Here is a 7,885-nt window from a genome sequence, read left to right as displayed (position 1 = left end):
GTGAGTCAGAAGGGAAGCAAGGTTGTGTCCCTGAACTTTCAAAGTTTTTCTCTGGATGCTGCTGGTACTGGCAGCCAGGGGTGTGTGTGTGTGTGTGTGTGTACGTGTGCTTGTGTATTGGGGGGTTCTCTCCTCCTCCCACACCCAGGCCACCTTCCCTGGGTCCTGCTGGAGCTGACGTGACCTCTGCCACCTGTAGTAAGGGACACACTGCATCTTGACCTGGAGTCTTTATGGGTTAGTGAGGGAGCCCCTCCCTGAGATGGGGGTACAGGAGGGTGCTGTTCTAGGAAGGGGTTTCTCTTTTTCTTGGCCGGGGGCAGAGTTGGGAGCCGGGTCGTAAATGGCAAACGAAATGCCCCGGCAATAGCGACTGGCTGAGTAGACTGTGGGGAGTCTGGACAACAGGGTCCTAGTGGCTATCGCTGATGCCTCCACGCTTGTTGATGTCCTGAGAAAAGCAGGTTGGAGGACGGCACTTGGAGTATGAAGCAGGGCTCGTGGACATACTGTGAACGGACAGACGTCTGGCCGCAGCTGAACGACACACTGACCCTAGCTGCCTGTGGCAGAAGAGATCTGGTTTTCCAATGTTCCTGCATGATTCGACTCTTTTGTAAATAAACAATGAGCATACCCTCTTTTATTAACAGAAAGAGAACCCCTAAAGGATTTTCACTTGAATCATCCATGAGCGGAGAAGAGAGAAGACCTTATCAACTTGTGACTGCTTGGAGGTTTCTTGGCCAGGAAGGTAGTAGGGAAATAAGTTGCCACTGAAGTCTAAGACTTTCTTTCTTTCTTTTCTTTCTTTCTTTCTTCTCTCTCTCTCTCTCTCTTTTTTTTTTTTCCTGGAAAGGAGAGATGGGATCAAGCATTTGGGCCTAGAGAAGGGTGCCCATGGCTGGGGCAAGGACATGGAGAGCAGAGGGAGTGTGCTCCTTGTTGGGACAAGGACTTAGGGAGGTGGGGGTGGGGTGGAATCTTGGCCCAGGTGGTGGGATTAGCCCCAGACAGGTGGAGGATCGCCCCTTCCTTGCGGCAGGAAGGGCAGGGCCATGTGCAGAACTTGTAGGCGGGGTGGCAGGAAGGTGAGGGCGGCCTTTCCTGATTGCCTCTATTTTCTCTGCAAAGTAGGAGGCGCATTCATCCCGTGAGAGTGAGCCGGTCAGCATTCCCAGGCTGGGGGTTTGTTTGGAAGGCGGCTGGAATGGAAGGGGGATGGAAGAAGGGCTGGTTGGTGGGGACAAGTGGAGGGATGGCCAATCTCTGTTGAGGCCAGCTGCTCTTAGAGCTGCTCTTTCGTTTGGTCCTTGTCCACACAATTGAACGACTTTCTCTAGTGGGATTCTGGTGTCCAGAGCCGGGGCTGGAAAGGGCACATTGTTGGGTTAACTGCAAAGCTGCAAGGCTCTATGGGTTAATGTGACTGAGGGACAACATGGGGAGGGGTTGGCAGTGACAGTAGGAGAGTGGGTTCAACGAGGAATCCTGACCCTCGGGCTAGCTAGGAAGGGAGGGGACTCTGTGCAGGAGTCGGGTGTCTTAATGAGAGCAAAGAGTGGTCTTTGTGAGAGTGATGGACAGGAGGAGGATGGCTACTGTGGCCAAGGATGAGGTGCTGGTGCTGGGCAGTGGAAGGTTCCCGTGTGATTATGGGGGAGGGGGTGGACATGGAGGGGAGTCAAAGTCATTGGACAGAGGCCAGGGTGGTGGACGGCTCATCCTTACAGTGAGGTGGAGCTTGGAGTGGAGAGGAAAAGGTAGGAGCTGGGAGCCCTCAAGGAATAGATGTTGGGGAGATCAAAGCCGTGAGGAGAGGTGGGGAAAGAGACATTTTTTGTTCAAGACGGAAAGAGCAAGAACAAATGAGTTCTGGAAAGTGAAGGTATGGGACACAGAGCAGGTCCTGGGTCCCAGAACGTCAGAGGGGAGCCCGGAGGCCATTAAGCACACTTCACAGTCGGGGAAGTTGAGACGGGAGAGGAGACGTGAGACGCTCATGGCGAATTAGCCGCAGACACCGTGTTCGCTGACGCTAGGCTAGGCTTCCTGCCGTACGGAGATTACGGATCCCCGAGCCTTTAGCGCGGAAAGTCATCCTAGAAGGCATCTGCAGGCCGACCCTGATGTGCTAAAGCCGAGCAAGCAGAAAATTGGGAAAGTTAAGTGAAGCTTAGCGGAGCTGGGACCGAACATAGGTTTCCCGATGCTCGGTCTGTGGCGGGCTTTGGGATGGGATGGGGGAGAGAGGGGGTCAGAAAGGGAACGCACGGGGTAGAGTGTGTGGGTGTGTAGGGGTGTTTGTGCATGCACGCACGCACGTGTGAATTCACGTCCACGTGTCTGCATTTGTAAGAAAGCTGGGCCAAGACTGTGTTTCTCTTTCCAAAGAAAAGCCTGCGGCCGCCTTTGTAAAGGGTGTTAGTAAATGCTTTCCTTTGCCAGGAGCGGCGACGGGAGAAATGAGTCACCCATCCCGTCTGTCCTGACTCCAGGGGATGCACGCTGGGGAGGCGGCGACCTGTGCTCTGAGCGTGCTTTATGATCTCGCAGCACGCCGGAGCACGCTTGTGTAGCCAGGGCTGGGAGTAGTCTGCTGGCGCGGCCCCGAGAAAGTACCACAGACCGGGTGGCTTGTGCAGCAAACACTTACTTCCTCCCAGTTCTGAAGGCTGGACGTTTGAGACCAAGGTGTTGGCAGGGTTGCTTCCTTCTGAGGCCTCTCTCTGTGGCTTGTTGATGCCCATCTCGCTGTGTCTTCACATGGTCTTCTGTGCGTATCCGTGTCCTAATCTCTCCTGATAAAGAGACCAGTCCTATTGGATCAGGGCCCACCCTAAGGACCTCATTTTGACTTCATCACCTCTTTAAAGACCCTATCACCACATACACTCACGTTCTGAGGTCTTGGGGGTTAGGGCTTCGGCATTCAATTTTGAGAGACACACTTTAACCCCAGACAGGACTGTTTTGGTTGCAAGGCACAGAACCCCACTCAAGTTAACCAAGTGAAAAGAGGGTTTGCCGCGGAGGCTGAGGCTACTCAGGAGGACTGTGAACTAGAAGACAATGCTTCCCATTTCTTTCCTCCCTGAGGAGGTGGTTTTAAGCCGTGGTGACAAATTCTTTGACACCCTCCCTCCCATCGAGAGATGGGGTCTACATCCCCGCTCTTGAATCTGGGTGGGCTTATGACTGCTTCCACCACCAGAACATGGCAGAAACGATGATAGGTGACTTCTAAGTCTCCATCATGAAAGGCCATGTGGCTTCTGGTTTGTTCACTGACATCTCACTCTCGGAGCCTTGACCTGACTGCAAGAAGTCCAATGACCCTGAAAGGCCACACTGGAGACACCGTAGTTAGGCATGCTGGTTTACAGCCCCCGCTGAGCCTGGCTTCCAGCTGTCCCTGTCAAGGTGCCAGACACATGAGCGAGACCGTGGCAGACTTTCCTGCACCGGCCCATCTGCTCGTGTGTAACCTTACAGTAACTGCCACTGATACCACGCAGAACAGAAGAATCACCCAGCGGAACCCTGCCGGCATTCCTAACCCACGCATTTACGATCTATCACAGAATGGCTGTTGCGTTAAGCCACTAAGTTTCAGAGAAGTTTGATATGCAGATAAATAAGCAGAACACCGGAGTCTGCTTCTTTCTGCTTTTCTACCTTTGGGTTTTTCCTAGTCATCTTTCCTGCACCCCTGTGAATTTAACCTGCACACGGCTATGACGTGCTGTGCTCCTACTTATCTCACCAAGTTTTTGCTCTAGCCCCTTCCCCTCTGGGATTAGAGTCCCCATATTGGTCCAAACACTTGAGAATCTGATGAGCCAAGACCATGTGCAGGGCCATGTTGATGGCAAACGGCCACGGCTCTTGGAGGTTCTGGCCCAGCAGACCCAGAAGCTTGTCTCTAGCGCCCACTTCCACGGCCCATCTGCGTCTGGCCTCTGAGAAGTTGCTGCCTCCGGCCTCCACCCCTTCAGGGTGGCACTGCCCCTAGACCACCGCAGACTCTTCCTCCTCGGGATCACGGGACCAGCGTCAAGCTGGAAGAAGGCCCTGTGGTCACCTGATTTACGCTCTGATCCAAAGAGGAATTCCTGTGATGATGTCAGAAAGATAAAATCTCCATGGCCTCTTTTTGATATCCCCCGGGCCAGAGTTCACCAGGGCTGGCGTATCAGGTAACGCACTCGCCATCCATCCCGCCTGCTGTTTCGAAAGTTCTGCTGGTGGAGCTGAAATTTGCCTCCCTCACTCTTGTGTTCTTTGGTCTGGATCCCGTCCTCAGCAGTCCCGTTGAGTGCATGATTCTCTCTTTTAGCAGAAGATATTTCAAATAACTTGAATCCTCTTTAAATTTTTACTTTTTAATTTAATTTAATATTTTTAGAAAGATTTTATTTATTTGAGAGAGAGAGAGAGAGAGGGAGAGTGAGAGGGAGAAGCAGGCTCCCTGATGAGCAGGGAGCCTGATGTGGGGCTCGATCCCAGGACCCTGAGATCATGACCTGAGGCAAAGGCAGACGCTTAACCAACTGAGCCACCCAGGCGCCCCTAAATTTCTTTCCTTTTTTTTTTTTTGAGTACAGTTGACACACAACGTTTTGTTAATTTCAGGTGTACGACAGAGTGATTTGACAAGTCTGTGCGTCATCCGTGCTCACCACAAATGTCGCTACCACCTGTCACCACACAACACTATCGCAATGTCGTGACTATATTCCCTTTGCTGTGCCTGTCGTCCCCGTGCCCTACTCATTCCATAGCCGGAAGCCCGTACCTCCTACTCCCCTTCACCCATTTTGCCCTTCCCTCCACCCCTTCCCTCTGAGTTTGTTCTTTTTCAGGTTTTATCACAGCAAACCTCAGGGGACTCAGCGCTAATTACCAGAATGGGTGACCCGAGAGGGGAGAGTGAGAGCAAAGCTGATTTGATTTCACTGGGAATGGAATGAGTGTGGGGAGGGATACCAGCATCGAGTTCACTGTCTCCACTGCAAGTTCTTTTTTTTTTTTTTTTTAAAGATTTTATTTATTTATTTGACAGAGAGAGAGACAGCCAGCGAGAGAGGGAACACAAGCAGGGGGAGTGGGAGAGGAAGAAGCAGGCTCATAGCAGAGGAGCCTGATGTGGGGCTCGATCCCATAACGCCGGGATCACGCCCTGAGCCGAAGGCAAATGCTTAACCGCTGTGCCAGCCAGGCGCCCCTGATCTTTACTGTTCTTCACTGGTTTTTTACAAGAAGGCGTGTCTGGTGGGCTCCGCTGCCCTCCTTCAGTATTAGTCTTGTAAGACTGCAAACTGGGTGGCTTAAAACCACAGAAACGTATTCTCCAGTTATGGAGGTCCGAAGGAAGGTGTTCGTAGGGTTGGTTCTTTCTGTTCCATGCCTCCCTCCCGGCGTCCGAGGGCGGCAGCAACCCGGGGTTTGCTGTAGCTGCGGATGCCTCCTCCAGTCTCCACCCACCCCTGTCTTGGCCAGATGCTCTCCCCTGTGTCCTCTGCGTCTATGTCCACCTTTCCCTCTTCTCCTAAGGACATCAGTCACTGGATCGGGGGGCACCCTAATCCAATACGACCTCATCTTAACTATTCAATGTGCAAAGACTCTACTTCCCAATAAAGCTACATTCTGAGGTTCCGGGTGAACACGAATATTTTGGGGACACTCTTCAACCCGGTACACATTCCTTCCTTCCTTTCTTCCTTTACTCCCTCCCTGCCACGTTCCCTTCCTCTGTTTCTTTCTCCCTCTTCCTTCTTTCCCCCTTCCATCCATATCTACCTCCCGAAACACGATTTGAGCTCCCGGTGTGCTCCGAGAGGTCGTTGTTCTTGCCCTGTGCCTGGTGGAGCACGAGACAATTGGGTTGGAGGCCAGAAAACCTTCAGAAAGCAGGGACCATGTGGCTGCTTGCAGATGACTAGTGAATCGCTCAGGGTCAACACCGAGATTAGAGGCTGCGGCAGCCGGTGCTCAAGAAGAAGGAGAAGGAAGGTAAGAGGAAGAATACAGCTGTGAGCTGAAGGAACTCTCACGCTTTGTCTGCTTGATTTCAGGAGCGAAGATGAGTCAAGCCACAGGGATGCTTCCCTTTGCCTGAGATTCTCTCATGGCCACACTCAGTGTCAAGGCCATGTTGAATCCCTCTAGACCAATCATATAGCCTCCTGGCCAATAATGTAGCCACTAGCCACAGTGAAATGAGCATGAGCTCAAAATGCAAAATGCACACCAGATTTCAGATACTTAGCATGAAAACAAAGAATGAAAAACATCATATCAGTAAGTTTTGCATTGATGGTACATTAAGATAATATTTTGGATTTATGGGGTTATAGAAAGTATATTAGTAAACTCAATTTCACCTGTTTCTTTTCATGTTTTAAAAAGGTGCCCACTAGGAAACGTCCAAGGACATACGTGGCTCGACAATCTTTCTACTGGGCAGCGCTGCTGAGAGTCCAAAGTAACATGGTATAAAGCTTATCTGCAGGGCTTGAATGTTGGTTTTGCCACTGACAAATTGTATGCTCTTGGGCAAGACGCTTTGCCCACCTGGGCTTCATTTTCCTCCTCTATGAAATGGGCATGCTGTGATGATTCCTACCCCGCCTCCCTAGCATCAAAGGCGAGGACGTACGGGATGAGGCTTCGCGACCGGAAAACGCAGACGGGTGTGTCTTGCTCAGCGTCAGCTGCCACAGCAACCACGTCTTCCTCAGCACCACCACCATCGCCATCGTCACTGTCAGAATGGCCTCGTCCTTCAGCCAAGAGAATCAGGCCACCGGGGCAGGAGCATAATACCAGACCCGGGGTAAAACACAGCCCGCAAGAATTTCTGCTTTCAGCTCTTCCCAAACCCTGTGGCTGGATTATAAGTGACTTACCCTCTGCCAGCTGCCAACAGCGCTTTTGTCTGCTTGGAGGGGGTGGGGTGGGCCAGGTCTCCGAGAAGAATGTGCTTTCCACCGAGTTCTTCTCAATCAATACTGCGTTTATGCACGCTTTTGGGTTAGAATAAGACATCCCACTTTTTTTTTTTTTTTAAAAAAGCATTTCTGTTGCATCAGACCACCAAAGCATTTCCTCTCTCTTTTTTTGGCCACCAAATATTTTTATGATTTTCCACATAAACAGCTCGGGAAAATGCTAGCAGCCACTCAGGCGGCAGTGGCGGGCACACTGTGTCTCCCATGAGAGTAGGGGATTAAAAAACAAAACAAAACCCAATGACAACAAGACCGAAGCCTAGGGGCTGGGGGTGGCAAGGGAGTGGTGACTGCTCTAAGATAGAAGGATTTCTATGAATTCTTCTTGGGAATTCTGGGGTAATAAACTAGAAGTCACTCTGTGGCTTCGGGCACTGAGGGCTCACTTTTGAAAGAGTGCAACATTTGCAGATGGAGTTAGGCATCAGTGAGGTTAGGGGGTGGGTGGGGAGCGACCTCGCCCATCTGAGAGCTTCAGACCTGCCTCTCTGGGGGGGTGCGCTCTCTTCTCAGCCTGACTTTCTGCCCCTCGCCCCCCCTCACTAAGTGAGAATCGTGGTAAGGTGGGGGACCTGCCTCCTGAAGGAGACTGGGTAGGGATGGCCAAGAGCTTGTGGTAACTATTGATTATTTGGTCTTTTCTTCTCTCTTATTTCCATCCCTGGCCAGCTTTCCCAGAGACATAGCGGGGCCTCTTGTAGCCAGCCAGCTGCTCTGTGCTGAGAGATTTAAAATCCTGCAATTGATTCTGACTGTGTCCAGAACAATAGCGTCTGAATCTGATTTATTAATCTTCTGGGGAGTGAGGGAGGCAGGCTTCGTGTCCAGGCTGTTTACTGCGATGACAATGGGCCGGGCTTGGACTGGCG

General features: G+C 51.6%; 1 long non-coding RNA gene across 2 annotated transcripts; it reads left to right on the top strand.

Annotated features, from left to right (window-relative positions):
• Window positions 1–640: 640 nt before the first annotated feature.
• LOC121104935 lies at window positions 641–7,101 on the top strand. 2 transcript variants are annotated; one of them, XR_005837283.1, is made up of 3 exons: window positions 641–754; window positions 6,081–6,306; window positions 6,415–7,101. It is a non-coding gene; the product is annotated as an uncharacterized LOC121104935 (long non-coding RNA). The 2 variants fall into 2 exon arrangements; XR_005837282.1 differs by lacking the exon at window positions 641–754 and having other exon boundaries at window positions 4,598–6,306.
• The last annotated feature ends 784 nt before the right edge of the window (window positions 7,102–7,885 follow it).

Source organism: Ursus maritimus, unplaced genomic scaffold (assembly GCF_017311325.1).
Source record: "Ursus maritimus isolate PB19 unplaced genomic scaffold, ASM1731132v1 scaffold_24, whole genome shotgun sequence".
NCBI lineage: Eukaryota > Metazoa > Chordata > Mammalia > Carnivora > Ursidae > Ursus > Ursus maritimus.
Note: the sequence above shows the minus strand (reverse complement) of the source record. Positions and strands in the feature narration are given on the sequence as shown.